Below are 15,485 nucleotides of genomic sequence, written 5' to 3' on the forward strand. Positions count from 1 at the left end.
GGAGACGCTCTTCTTAATGCAGCCCAGGATCCCATTGGCATAGTCAAATCTATCTCATTTTTATGAGATCGTGAAATAGATTCGAAGACTGCCAAATACATCTGTCAGTTTAGCAGCTGTAGGAGCTGAATCTGAATTTAAAGACTTTTGAAATATAAGGGTGTTTAGAAAGCTTTTGATATTTGATATTTGACTGGCATCAATACAAATAATCAGATCCAGGTGTATCATTCAGAAAGGCTTTTGTCCGCAAATCATATTATTTGAATGTTGGTATAAATGATGTATGTCAATAAATAAATAAATAAATCAGTTACAGGCAACATCTTTTACTTTTCAGTTCCCTGATCTGTGTTTTCCTGATTAGTGAGAATATAAGAAATCAATTATGAGGAAGATGTATTTTTTTTTTTAAAAAAAAAGCATGCAGTGATTCTGCAACTGTGGTCAGCCAAAAACATCCTTTACAGGGGAGCGATGTCTCTACTGAATTGGTAATATACGGAATTTGTCATTACCTGCATATGTGCAGCGCACACAGTGACAGATTTTATTCTCAGAACAGCTGAGGTTTGAATACCTGAACAAAAGCCTGCAAGTAACAGGCAACTGCACATATGCTAATTTAAATTATCTAGAAAAGCCCCTCAGGCTGAGCTGCTAGGAAATTGCTTTAAGTGACTACAATAAGGCAGTGACCCTACCTCTAAAATCTAAAGCTGTTTTGCAGTAACAAGAAAGAAAAAAAGGGAAAAAATTGGAATGCAAATAATAGAAAAATATGAAAAAATATTTGGATTTTAACTATACTGAATGGTATAAGTTCTGTTTTGGTATTTTTACATATTCATTTTAACTTATAAGAGCTATATAATGTCATCGCTAGTCTATACTGCTAGTGACTTTTATGATTGTGGAATGCTCTGTTGCATTAACTGATTATATGTTTAAAGTGTATGGGCCCTAGAATTTATAGTTCTTGATTGTTTTCAAATAATGTTAGAAGGCTAGGGAAATTAGATCCTTTTCTCAGGAGGCTCTGCACGTGTCAGGCAGTGAGTCAATCTAAGATCAAGAAATAGAGGTCGTGTCTCCAGATGCCTGGTAATGCCCTTTATCAGGTCACTGGACCATACATGGGGCACTCTGGGGCAATTCCTGAGGGGGGCCAAGTCACTGTATTTCTGTTGGTGCAAGTAATTTCTGTAGATGCTTGGTGCTTCATTGGTTTATCTTCCATTTAATGAATAGCTTGAGTTGTAAAAGAGTTTGTACCAAGTCACCAGTGAAGTACAACTGATTCAGCAACTTTGGTTTCATGTAAATCTTTCTGTGCAGAAGAGCTCCCATCAGTGGTATTGTCAATATGCCTCAAGGCTGTCCTGTGCGCACCAAAAGCAGACACTGCTTGGTTTATGTTACGTAAAGCAAAAGGCAATCTGCGCTCAAAGCATATATGGTGAGCATAGGAAGGTTTAAGACTGAAATTGAAACTTGGCTATTTCCATTTGTCCTTAATTGTTATAGCTTTATTTAACAGTCTAATGCTCTTTCTCATTCTTTTAATGTTACCACCTTGCTGCAGGGTATTAGCACAGAGGGAGAAATGTGGGCAAGCATCAAACCCTTGTCTTTTGCATGCATCTGACTCCCTGGAAATGCAGTGCACTCTAATTTCCCACCCCAAGTTCTACGTCAGAAAGCGACAAATGATCGTGGAAAACAAAACAAACAAACAACAACAGCAACAACAAAAAAGTTTGGGTTTATTTTGTTGTTTGTTTAAGTAACCCTAAAATATGTGTCCTGTGATCTTTTTTGATGCAAAAAGAGTTTATCTGTATTCTTCATGTGGTAGACTTGCACTGTAGCAAGGCTGTGACAATAGGTTGTTAGTCCTCTGATATGTCACTCTGCCTGAATTCTTCTCAGGTTAGTGATGGTGCAAACCTGTTATTTTTTATCTTAAATTGCATACATAATGGAGGCAGGGGACAGGCTCCCTTCACATATGGTGGTGTTTAATTTATGCAGTAGAAATATGTTTGTGTGTAAGTAGGTGTTACATTTTTTTCCGTTTTAATTGCCTTCTGTCTTGACAGTGATGACAGCTGGAAAAAAATGTCTTCCTGTAAGTTTTCTGAATCTTGCACCATGAGTGATAATACATGGAAATAATGGTTTCTATCAGAATTATTTTAAATTTACAGGGCCAGATCATATTCCTTGTCTTTCATTTGTATTTCTTGTTTTGCTTCATGCTTTCTATCTGATCTTGTAGCCTAAATATGAAGGTGATAGGCACTTTTGAAATGACTACCAGAAACAAGAATATTTTCAGAGTTGTAATGGAGTTTTTGCATGATATCTGCCTGTGAATTCTTCCTTTTTTCAAGTAATGTTACTGTTGATAGGAATTTAGATCAGGCTCATTTATTTTACTGGTGTAATTTTTCCTCTCTCATGTTCTGCATTTATGATTTAATCCTTATAACCAGAAGTACTAGTTTCCTTACCTCCTGCTTATTCCATACTTATTCTGCCTCTATTTTGTGATGACAGCACCCAAAAAGTGTCAGGCATGTGTGTCTCCAGTGTCACCTACTGACCAGTCCCCTTGCAGATGTGACACCATAGCATCCACTTACCTTGTTTTCTCCTATGGCATGTCTGCTCAGCTTTATTTCTTTTTAAACAGCCAGTTATTTCCTTGCTGTCAGGTTTTTCCATAATTATACTTGTGAATGTCTGTGGTTATCAATATTGCAGTCACTTCACATGGTTTATTCAAGTTCAGGAAAAAAAAAAGACAGTGGGAGAGACAGGAAAGGATCTCTCAATTCCTGAATCTTATGCCCATTTTTCTGCCCATTAGGATATGGGAAATAGGCCAGTTCAGCAGTTGTTTTCCTTTGCAAGCATTTTATTAAATCTCACAAGAGTAGAAGCAATATTTGCACAGCATGAAACTCTCTTTAACTATTCTCTTTCTAACATTTTAGGTATTAGTATTTCAAATATACATAGAACTTTTATGTAGAGTAGAATGATTTATGAATTTAATGTTATTCAGATTATGCATGCTAAATGGAATGCAAGGCACGTCAATCTCTCTTTTACTCTGATTGCAATGGGAAGGAACATTTTCATGAGAGAGTCTGTATTAATAGATGATAAGGACGTAACGCAGAGTTCAGTTATTTTTAACTTTCCTTTTAACAAGCTGCTTCTCAGAGGGCATGAGACAAAATCACAACCAAATGTTAAAGTTGGTCAGAGACATCATGACATCTTCATGGAGAAAAGCTGTGTCTGCTGTGTTGAGAGAGAGCCTGGAGTCCTTTACTAGCACTAATGGAAACCAGAATAATCTTTATTTATAATCCCGTGCAAAGTTATTTCAGATATCTTTGGTCTCCTGATTTCAGCTGAGAAAACTTCCCATTAAGTGGCATGGGAAGAGGCTGATCTAGGCATGCTGATTGTCTCTTCATGCTGGGGGCAGGCAGGGGATTGTACTGCTGGTTAGTACACCACCACTGTGGTCATGAGGATGTGGGAGGGCATGGTACTGAGAGGGGAGATGGCAAGTGACACTCTCTGCGCACTAGTCAGGAGAGTGGAAATTGCCTGAACTCCGTTGTTAGGGTCAGTGCCTTGCGGTAGTAAGGTAATTGGGCAGAGATAGCTCTCGTATTTCAGCATCTCTAGGAATGACATTAGAGGTGAATTTGATGTCATACTCAAGCTCTCTCCAAGACAGTGCATATGCAGAGGCAAATACTTGAGACTTGAGTAAATTTCCACGTCTCCTATTAACAGAGCTCTTCTGGAGGGGAAAAAAAAAAAGACTAATCAATTCCTGTCAGTCTTATGCAGGTAAGAATTCATAAGTATCTTTTTTTGTCATAGGAACATATGGATGAAACTTCAGTACTATTCTGTTTGTGTGTGTTTATGCGAAGGCCTGATGATGAAGTTTAAATAAATTTTACAACTCTTCCCTATAATTCCTGGGTTTAAAAATTACTATGAAAGGTGCTGGATTGGGTAAAGAGTTTAGTTACTTTTTATAAGTGCTTTTCCAGTGATGTATTTTTTTTTCTACAGCATTTATAGTGCTACTCTAAAATACTATAATCTCTGGGAGTTCTTATTAAAATGAATATGTCCTCAACCAATACATGTTTTCATGTATTATCCTTGGATAAAATCTTCAGAAACATCTCAGTAATTATATGAAAAGGAAGAGATGAATCTGAAGAGAGTTTTAATTTAATATTTAATTTCATTAAGCACCTTGCAGCACAACGGAAGAGAGCATTATTTATAACACAAAGCTGCAAGTGTTCCTCAATAAAGAGGATCAGAATATCATACAGGATAACAGGGTCACCTAGAGAAACAGGAATAGAAATATAATGATATTCAATAGTGCAAAGTCCCAAAGTGTTGTTTCTGTTACTGATCTTTAAGGGCAGAAATAACTGTAGGAGGAGAAAGATGTAAGAGTCAATGACAGAAAAAAAAAAGAAACCAAGATAATACGGGAAAGAAAAATAAATGTAACTTTAGGTGAGGTATCAGGTGAGTAAAGTGTGAGAACTCTTAAGGCTATAGGATAAGAAGTTGATCCAACTTCATCTGGAATTTTACTGAGGATTATCATGTATTGTTTAATGGAGGTTGAAATGGGCTATAAGGGTAATCAGATGGATAGAAAGTCACCACTAATGAAAGAAAACTGGAAACAATTGGCTTTATGTTGCTGACACTTACATACTAAAAATGGTTTCCAAAATATGTAAGGGAACAGTGAGATATAGGACTGCTTCAACCTCACAGAAATGTTAAATGTAGTCACAGTAGACTTTGTGCAGTTTAGTGTAGTCCAATTTAGACAGCTTTTCAGGGGAGCTAAGAACAGAAAACAATAGTTGATTTATATTTTGAAAGTTTGGTCATCTGAGGAGAAAGTGAGAAATTCCACTGTGGATTTGACCAGACTGGGAAGAAGGGGGAAGGGATGCGGATCACTATATCTAAGCAAGTTCCATAACTACTGAGACTGGAATAGAGCATCCTCTGAGACAGTATTCTGGAACAAAACAAAAGAAAAAAGCACCCCTAACCTTTGGCCTGTCCTTGAGGAAAGTTTACTTTAAGTTCCTGTTTTCTGAAGTTGCATTTAAAAAATAGTCTAGACTCTTGAATTACTTAAAAATTTGAGGTGATGAAAAATTTGGACTCTGACTCAAGACTATTCCAGATCTGTTATTTTTCCCTAATGATAGTAATTTTTCAGAATGTTTCATCACATCTAATAGAAAATAATTAAAAACATAAGTATAAGCTGTTAAGTTCTCAAAATTTTGGTTTAAGATGTCAAAAATAAAGATTCAGAAAACTTTTTTCTGTACAGGGGAAACTTGGAATATTTTGTGCATCTAGGAGTAGCAGCAACGGACTCTGCCCTAAATGGCTTTATTTTTTTCTTAAGGAAATCAGTTACTAATGACTTATATGATTTCATTTTTGTTCTGGCAAAATTTCATTTTCCTTTTTGTTACTGATTATTTTTACATAACACCATCATATTTACACAACTAAAATATATGAGAAATAGCTTTATTGTGATAATTTAATAGGTTTATTTGCAAATTCTGTTTAAGCAGCCCTTGAGCTTCAATACAGATCGGAGTCTCCATAATAAGATACAAGAAAACTTGTGTTTCTTTCCGTTTATGGTGCTTGTTTAGCTCTTTGAGAAAATATGCAGTATTCACTAGGAACTTAAGCAGATATAACAGGGCTATGAAACATTCTTGAAAAGACCACAAATCTCTCCTATAATATAAAATGCATTGCTTGTATGGCTACAGGATTCTCAGCTGGTTTTAAAAGCAGTCTTCTAACTGCACATTAGATCTCTGTCTGGAGATCAATCCTTAGCCAATAGAAATGTCATAGCTCTGTTACTGTCTTGGATTCTAATTTATTATTTGTTCTATCTATATTCTTTCCTATTAATTCTAATATTGAAACAAAAGCTAAACTTGGAATTTCACTAACTGAGGATTTTCTTTCCTTCTTTCCTTCCCTTCCTCTCTTGGTGATCTTTTTGTTCTGTTGAGCTATTTAGTTATTAATAAAGCTAGAGCATTGCTTATTCTGAACTATTCCAAATACACAATTTAGCAGACATTTATGTGCAAAACCTTCCTTTTATTAATGATAACTCTGAAAAGAATAAGAACAACAGATATGGAACGAGAAGAAAAAAAGATATGGACATGCTGAAGCAAGTGCATGCGATGTTCAGGAGGCTTTAGTGGAGGACAAGTACAGATATACCTGGCTTTATTCAGCCTAGAGGGGGAAAAAAAAAAAAAAAGCCTAAAGGGGGACGTCACTGCTCTCCAGCTACCTAGTATAGATAAGACACTTTTCGGAGGAGCCTGGTGATAGGACAAAAGGCAACAGGCACAAGGTGGAATTTGGGAAAATTCAGTTACATGGTAAGAGTTTGAACAGATTGCCCAGAGAGATTGTGGAAACTCCATCCTTGTGTGGAAATTCCATCCTTGGAGTTATTGAAGACTCTGTACAAAGTATTGAGAAACCTGATCTAAATTTGTTCCCCTTTTAGTGGGGGATGGATCAGAGGACATCCTCAGATCCTTTCCAAAGTCATAGCAACCTATCATTCTGTTTCTACAAAGGCACTTTGCAGTGACCAATGTGAAAACTCCTAATCTACTACCACTTTTATGAGAGAAAGTGCAAGCTGTAATTTGTTAAACTTAGAAAATAAGTTTTATCACTTTTCTCCATGAAGAATTACCCTTGTATGATGTTCTAAAGGAAAATAGGAGCTGTCGAATTTCAGTAACAGAAGAACTTTTGCTAAAAATATTCCCATAATCTGAACTAATAAACCTTCTTACAAGAACCTAACCAAAAGCATACTTGTCATAATACATAAACTACTAGTTTGTTTCGTAGTTTGACTGAGTAAACTGAGGCATGCTTTTGTAATCCTATCTTAAATGATAGATTTTACATGGATTATCTTTTACTATAAATTGACGAGTTGCCTCTCTTTTGGAATTAGGCTGACATTAATGATATAGTTGGAAGATCACAAAAGATTAGATACACAGAAGAAAAAAAAGCATGCAGGAAAGAACAAGGACATGCAGATCTTAGAATATTTGTACTGTTTGCTGTGTTGTAAAGGGATGAAGAGAAGAAAAGTGTATTTACACAAAATCCATATTTAACATTAAATTGATAGCTATTCAATGACATCCTTAAATTCAACAGATTGTCAAGAACAGAGTTATTAAGGTGGAAGGGGTATTTATGATCATTTACAAATTAAACTTGAAAATAGTAATTGCTTCTGCTAGAGTCATTAAGATTTGTAGTTAATTGTGGCATAAAAGAGCCAGAATGTGGGTGTAACTGATAGATTTTTTCCCCTTATTTTTTGTGCATTTTTCAAATACACAGTAACATTTGTGCAACCAAATTCTTTTTAAGAAATTTGTGAGTAGGGAGCAGAAGGACATAGTGTTATGCTTGTCAAGTGTCTGTGCTAAAAAAGAAACCTAGTTTAGCTTTCTAGCAAGTGTGTTTACCTTTCAAGTGTTTGACTATTAATGGTTATTTGTAACTCATATTTTTGTCTTATCAGTTACTGGTCTGTTCCCCAACTTTGCTGTAAGTTAGGGTTAGTCCCTTGTTTAAACTCTTTCCAACTAGAGGAAAGGATACCTGTTTATTGATTGACTAATGCAAACCCAACTAAATGTGATAGCTACGGAAATTCAGTCGGAGCTCTGGTTTTTCTGGAGCAGTAAGCATTAAGCAGCATGCCATGATATAAATCAAGATTTAATATGTTTTTATAACTAATTGAAATAATCTACTAAAACAGGGCAGTGCTTTGTGCCCTTTTTTAACTGTACAAACCATTTCTCATCTTTTGGGAATCAGAAACATTCAGCAGAGAAATCGGCGCTCTCTCAGAATGACTTTTTTGACAGTAAATTCAAGTTCTGTCCCAGAGGAACAACTGTAGCTCACTTTCCTGCCAGTTCTACAGAAAATTAATACCAGATATGTCACTTCCTTTTTTATTCTTTCCCTCTTCTGAAAAAAAAAGTAACTTTTTTCGTAGTTTCTCCTCGTTGAAAGGACTTTTTGAAGTCTGGCTTACTCATGATGGTGAATACCAATAAATACTCATAAACTCTATAGCAAGTTGTCCTTAATCAGGATAACTAATTTTCATGCAATATCATGACATATTTCTCTCACTAGTCATTTGTGGAGCAAGTGGATAAATCTAATAGAGCTATGTGGTGCAGAAAGCTCTTGTAATGCAGTCCTCTTTAGATACATTGTTCTACTTATGTATGAAGTTGTGCAGGTGTTGTGTTCTAAACTTGGCTCTCCTACAGTTCTTTCTTCAGATTTTCAATAGGGTTCATGACCAAAGATTTCTTTCTTTGGGCTTCCTGTTAAATTGCTTCTCCTTGTACCTCTTAAAAACCTGACAATTATTTTCCTAAATGTTTATCAGTAGAATATAAAATTGTTTTTTTCTCCCCCTGTGGAAATAAAACATTCTCCTCCTGCTTCATCTTTTTCTGGCTGTTCTTCTAAGCAGATTTTTGTTCTGATCAGCTTGCTTAGCTTCTCTTCTGCTCGTTTTTTGAAATGTTCCTGTTTATTTTCCATTGTGTTTTGAGGGACTTCAACATACTTCTCTTTGATTTTTTTTCCAGTTTCACTTTCCATTTTTTCCTGAAAACGTTGCTTTTGACACTAGCCTACTTCAGTTAGATCAACAGGAGGGACAGACAGTAAAGTTCTGAGCAAAGAAAAAGGTGAATTTAAATAGAGTATATGTCAAGGCAGCACTGACGCAGGCCAAGACAGTGTCCGCATTATGATGTCTCACTGGTGTCGCTACAGGAAAAAGTAGTGGCCCCATTATGAACGTGCAGTGGCGTTGCCGAGGTAAAGGTGGTGTCACCATTGTGAGGCCTTGTAGGTGTGACTATAGCCAAAGAAAGCATCACCATTACGACACAATGGATGCCTAGGAGTGCTTACAGGCAAAGGAGGTGTCCCCATTATGATGCAGCAATGACATCACTAGGGGCACAGGAGACAACACCATTATAAAGCCGTGACAGAGACATAACAGGCCAAGGCAGGGTGCCCATTCTGAGACTGCGGGGGCACTGCCACAGGCAATATTGGTGACCTCATTCTGATGCTGCACCCAGTAGATGCCAGCGTAGGCCAACGCAGTGTGCCCATTCTGATACCGCAGCAGCATTGCCACAGGCTGAGGCGATGTGACAACAATGAAACAGCAGTTGTGTCACCACAGGCATAGCCACTGTCCCCATTTTAATGCCATGGCAGCATCGCCACAGGCAGCTGTTGGTAGGTAATTTACTATGGAGAATCCCATATGAGTAATAATATCAATATCTATATTCTAACACAGATGTTCTGGCTTTCCCAAGGTCATAACCAATCTGCAAATAAATCCCTATTCGACTTCAAGAGTTCTGAAATGCTACCTCTTAAGCAGTCTTTTGTACTTGCGAAATGGAAATTAATGTAAGCAAAGTTAGGAGCAACACACCATTTTCTACCCCCACTGTCAGATTTACTTTTTCTTCCTCCTGTCTTATCCTTCTTTTTTACTTTGTCTTCTTCCTCCAATTTTTCATTATTTTATTTTTCACTTTACCTACCATTTGTCATTTACACTTCAGTTTCTCCTCCTCACCTTTGATAACCAATATGACAATCCTCCTCTTATCTGCAATTCTCCAAAGGCATGACAAAGCTCAAATGTAACTTCTAGTCACTTCAGGAAATAAGAAAAACAGCATCCTCCAACTCTTCAGCAATGAAACTTAGGATTGTATGTTATGCTTTGACGAGGTCAACCAAGATCATCACAACAGACTTGGGATGGAACTAACTCTCTATCCTACCACCTAAATAGGAACATTTTTTTAAATAATTGAAAATCATTAAAGTTATTAAATTTTACTCACAGATTAAACATTAGGTGTTAGAGAGTTTAGAATAGACATAAATTTTTTAGGAATCTTGAGTATATAAAACTAGTACAAGGGCATGATCTTTTGTGTACATATATTAAAAATGCTTGCATTTAAATTGCAGATACTTTTTTACAGAAATAACAATGAGTTTTCACTATTTTGTGCACTGCATAATGCTTTCAATCTTCAATAGAAGAACAAAGCAAAACCAATGTAAAATCTTTCAAGTAGTTTAAACACATACATACACACACACCCCCACGCACACACGCGCATTTAGTCTTGTTCTGTGTGTTCTTTCTAGTTAAGGCTTGATATTTCTCTCCAGGATTCCCTAAGATAAAATATGCACTCATGAATGGTAGATGTTATCCAAGAACACATACTACAATGGGGTCACTGCAAAAGCAATCTAAACATAAATGGAATATGCATATAATTGTATGTATACATCTCTGGGAAACAAATTCCATAATTAAATTTATTTCTGTCTTATACCTACTTAAATATCTACCCTTTCTCCTCATGTGGCAGGATCCATGCATGTGTTTACTAAATAGTAATTTTATGTTATATACATATTTACAATTCTTCTAAGGAAAGTTCAACATTGATTGCATCAATGGAATTTTAAAGGGCAAGCACGGTTTCACTTTAAAACCATACCACATGTATTCTTAGTTGAAATTTATGGTGCTCACACACTCTCTTCCTTTTTTTTTTTTTTTTTTTTAATAGTCATAGCTCATTCTTTAACAAAATCAAACCACCCAAAAAAAAAAAAAAAAAAAGAACCAGCAGCACAGCAATACTTAAAGAGTTTATCACTTCTTTTTTTTTCCCTCTGAGCACTAGTAATTTAGGCATTCAGCAGTCCCCAGAGCTCTTTTAACATCAATAAAAATACATGTTATCTAAATGCAAGAGATAAAAGACAGCCAATTATATTTAACAGTAAAACTCCAGGCTAATGTTCCTAAATGCATGATTAGTCACAGAGCAATAGGTTATTTTGTCGTATTTTGCAGAAAGGAAAACATTACACTTTTTATGCCTATTAGATCAATCCTTCCCTTTAGTGTTATTATATCAATGCCTATATGTTTGCTTATAAAACAAGTAGATGGAATTTAAAAAATATATTTATTTACTTATTTATTATCATGAAGGAGCTGAATGTTCATTACATGTTATTAGTTCCTCTCTTTTTCTCCCCAAATTCAGTGTTTGTTATTCATTTAGTAAGTTTTTCATCTATTCAGCTGTAAAACAGAAAGATGGCACTGTGTATACTTTGTTGACAGACTTGACTTTAGAAATATAGAAATATTTCCAATCTATCTCGTGCATGCCTTCAAAAGATAAGAGAAATAGGATGGGCTCCAGGTTAAACAGGACCAAGAAAACCTTGGTTCATATTGGGACCAGAACTGAAAGTGTAGCAGCGCCACTGGGAACAGGGCAAAGGTTTGTGTGTTTAATTCCCCTCTAATTAGGAGGCAAAAAATGCAGTTAAATTTTATAGATCCAGGAGACTTGAGAAACAGGTGATTTATTGCAAGAAAGGGCACATCAAGAGGAAGAGGACATGTTTACTTTCCCTTTTTTTTTTTTTTTTTCCTGGAGAGTGATAATCAGACACCTCATTTTTAAAGTAGTTTCAACACCTTTTATAACCAATTTGCTGAGTACTAATCAGAAAGTTTCCCCATACCACTGCCAGAAACCGAGATGTTTTCTTATCATATGCTCAGTAGAAAAAAATAAGTCATAATCTTAATTTTGCTGATGTAAGATTTCTGTAAGACAACAGGCATAGGAGAGTATGCCCTGATGATAAGCACCAACTGGAACTACCTAAAAGTATGCTTTCTCATTATGATTCACTCTAAAACATGTTAAGTTTTCAAACACTTTTCTACTATATTAGCCAAATATTGTTTTTGCTATACATTTCCATGTATTATCCTGTAACTGCGATGTACCATATTTCAGATACTTGATGACATCTGTTCATGCTCTTTGCCCACTCACTGCAATACACAGGAAACAGTCTCTGTCTATTTGCAAGGCACTCTGAGTTATGCTATAATGGTCCTAGCACAAATTAGCACAAATACTTAACATTCAATAGCCTAAAGCACCAAAGCACCATTAAATCAGAGCCCTGAGTTATTGGGAACAATAGTTATCCTCAAGACCTGTTAATTTAAGTGGAAATGGTCCCTTCCCCCACCACTGCATACCATTTATATTAAAAACAAAAAGATAAACAGAACCTGCCCCCTCAAGAACAGCAGTGATACAAGGTCTGTTACTACCCTCTTTTATCACTAATCAGTGGGACATCTCTGTGTGGGTCAGCTGCTTTCATAGAGACCAAAACTCACTAGTCCTCAAAATTCACTACAATGTTGCCTGTTTAAAGTATCATTTCCTCTATATGAAAGAAAACCAAATTAGAATCAATTAAGCCTCATTATATTTCTGTATCTATAAATACGCATCTCCTACATTTCTTTAATAACACTAGGGGCCCTGCATTTGAGATGATATGCAAATGGTTCACCTTGGAAACATAGAAACACCAAACTATGTGTAATTTGACCTCATCTATCCATTTTTTCTTTCCCTGTGAAGAAAGCAAAATTCTGTTATAACTGATGGCAAATACTTACTGCTCTGAGCCCCATGAGTGAGCACTACCCCAACTTGCAATCTACTCCACAAGCAAATAGGAAGCCACACATGGTAAGGACTTGTCTCTGTCACTGGCTATTCCAGCATCAAAATGAGTTTTCTGAAAACTGGGGTATTTCATAGGCACAACTCTGTCAAAACAACATCACCTTCCAAAGCAGAGGATCAGAATTCAAGGGACAGATTATTCAAAGTCAAAAAATAACTGTATGTTACTCTCAGCACACAAAGCAACCCACCCACAAACAGTACCCATGCCACTATGCACATCAAAAGCAGGCTTAGGTTTGTTAGTCTACAACAAGCAAACTAGCTGCCAATCTAGGTTTTAAGACCCTTTAACCAATTATGAACTTGGCATTCATACAGGTCACATTAATTCTAGCTTTTAAATACACTTCTAAGAAAAACTTTCAAACTCTTCTGTAATTTAACTTCTGAGTAATAGTCAAGGCACCTGAAACCAAAATGGCTACAAAGATCTTCTCAATCTTAGAGAGTAGGCAAATGATCTGAAGAAGGAAACACCTAATTAATATCCCCTATGGTCTTTAGCTCTAGCAAGACCTTTCCTGGAAGTTACAGCAGAGAAACATCTCCCTTGAGATTTTATAACTGCAAGCAGTACAAAAACAAACACATTTTCAGTGAACATCCAGCACTCTTTAATCCAATGCCTAGGCCTCCAGGGAACCCTTTCAGAACCAGGAAACCACTCACAGAATTAAACATGGGCAGATGTTTCCCCCTCACACTGTCACCTTTTATCTACTTTTCCCATTAGAGCATACACCCCATATTCACAAATTTTTGCTGACATTTTTAAGTGAGGCTCTTTACCCATCTAGAGATTTGGCAGTGGGCCCTCACATTTGTATCATCCTTTGTCAGATCAAGTAATCCTCACTTTCAGGGACTCCTGATGTGTTAGGGCTGTTTCTTTCTTTAATCTTCCTCAGCATTTACTCTAAAATCCATCTGAATTTCCTTGTGGGATAAAGGCGAAGTACCCCTACCACCTGAAGCACCGTACCTGAATGGCACAGGGCTGGTGGCACTGAGCAGGGTCAGCTGGGAGACTAGAAATTATAGGGCACAGGGAGGAGACCAAGCCAGGATGCCTGCCAGCAAGGGGCTCAACGTAGTGAGAGGTGGACTGAGCCCTAGGTCCAGGGGCGGGCTGCAGGTTGCTGCAGGGTGCTACATGGGGCAGCAGAAGATAAAGCAGTAGATGAACCTCCATCTAGAAAAAGGCTTTCTACAGCTGAGGTCTAAGGCCTGCACAGGAGAGAAAAATCCAAAAGCACCACTACCACTGCTGGAGCTGAAATGGAGCTGCTGGGCCTGTGGGCAGGGTATCAGTGGAGTCCAGGTTGGGGGCAGTCAAGGCCCTCTGGGTAGAGGCCCTAGGTGAGGCTGGTTAGGGCCATGAGGGGCCATTAGTGTCCTCAGGTCTCTGGCAGGTACAACACTAGGCACAGCATGCATCTCCATGCTGCTCAGGCAAAGGAAGACTCTAAGCCGAAGTGTAGATGAGTATGTGAGCAGAGAGTTGACCGCCAGGAGTCTCCTTGCAGCTTCTTTCCTTCTGGCTGTGGGGCCCAGGCCCTACAGCTGTGCCTAGTGGGGCTGCCCAGGGCATCCAAGTGCTGGGCCTGGGAGGCTGCAGAACCGTGAGGTACATGGGGCCCTGGGTCTTGATTCCCTGCTCAAGGTAAAAAACTGGCTTTGACAAGGGACTGAGAATCCAAACTGTCCTCTGGAGCCTGTGTGGAGTCTCACAGGCTTAGTCATTTTATTTTATTTTATTTATTTTTAAGTATTATTCAGATTCCCGTGATGTTGAATGAGACTAAAAATAACTTTTTTGAATAAAATGCAGAGAAATCTAAATTGCGTATTAAGTTCTTGGTTTAGCAGCTAGAGAAAAAAAAATGGAACATGAACTCTAGTTGCCCAAGGCCTAGACAGGTGAACTTACCATTAGTTGAAAATCAATGTTTTCTGAGTAAATCTAACTAACTAAAGGGGCAGATGTGTTTTGTTTTTTTTTTTCTAGTGGTTGAGAGAGTGGGACAAAGGTCTGAAGGAGAACTGACTCAGAGTTTCCTTACTTACTTTGAATTATATATGAATAGCAAATATAACCACAATCATCAACATAGGCAAATCTCTTTCTTCAGTTTTACATCTCTGAGAATATCTTTTTTTGTTTGTTTTTTGTTTGTTTTGTTTTTAATATTTCCCCTGCTAGTCATGTGGATTAGGTAATGAGAAAGGCCTCCTCTTTCCTCCTGGCCAGAAAACATGTGACTCTGCAGTTCCAATCATTATCCTTGTTATGTTTTAAACAACAGAAGACTAAGAGGCTTTTGCATTTTCAAAATGTGGTTTAGGAGCCTCCTATTCTAAAGGATGGTTTCATTATGATGAAAATATATCCATATTTCCAAAACATCTCCATATCATTCTTTTGCATCACCTTGATATTACAGGTTGCCCACCTCATTGTATTAAGCATTGCAAAGTTTTGGGAAGAGGTTATATGGAAAGATATGATGTAATTTTTATACTTTTATTATCATCTAAGTTTAAAGTAATCAGCCATTCAATAAACAAGAGACTCTCCTGAGAGATACAGTCAGTATTTGTCAGGCATATTTCCTTAAAAAGCCAGAATTGAGT

The sequence above is a fragment of the Tinamus guttatus genome, unplaced genomic scaffold, assembly GCF_059628265.1.
Source record: "Tinamus guttatus ecotype Peru unplaced genomic scaffold, ASM5962826v1 Tinamus_guttatus_pri_ptg000224l, whole genome shotgun sequence".
In the NCBI taxonomy this organism is placed as follows: Eukaryota; Metazoa; Chordata; class Aves; order Tinamiformes; family Tinamidae; genus Tinamus; species Tinamus guttatus.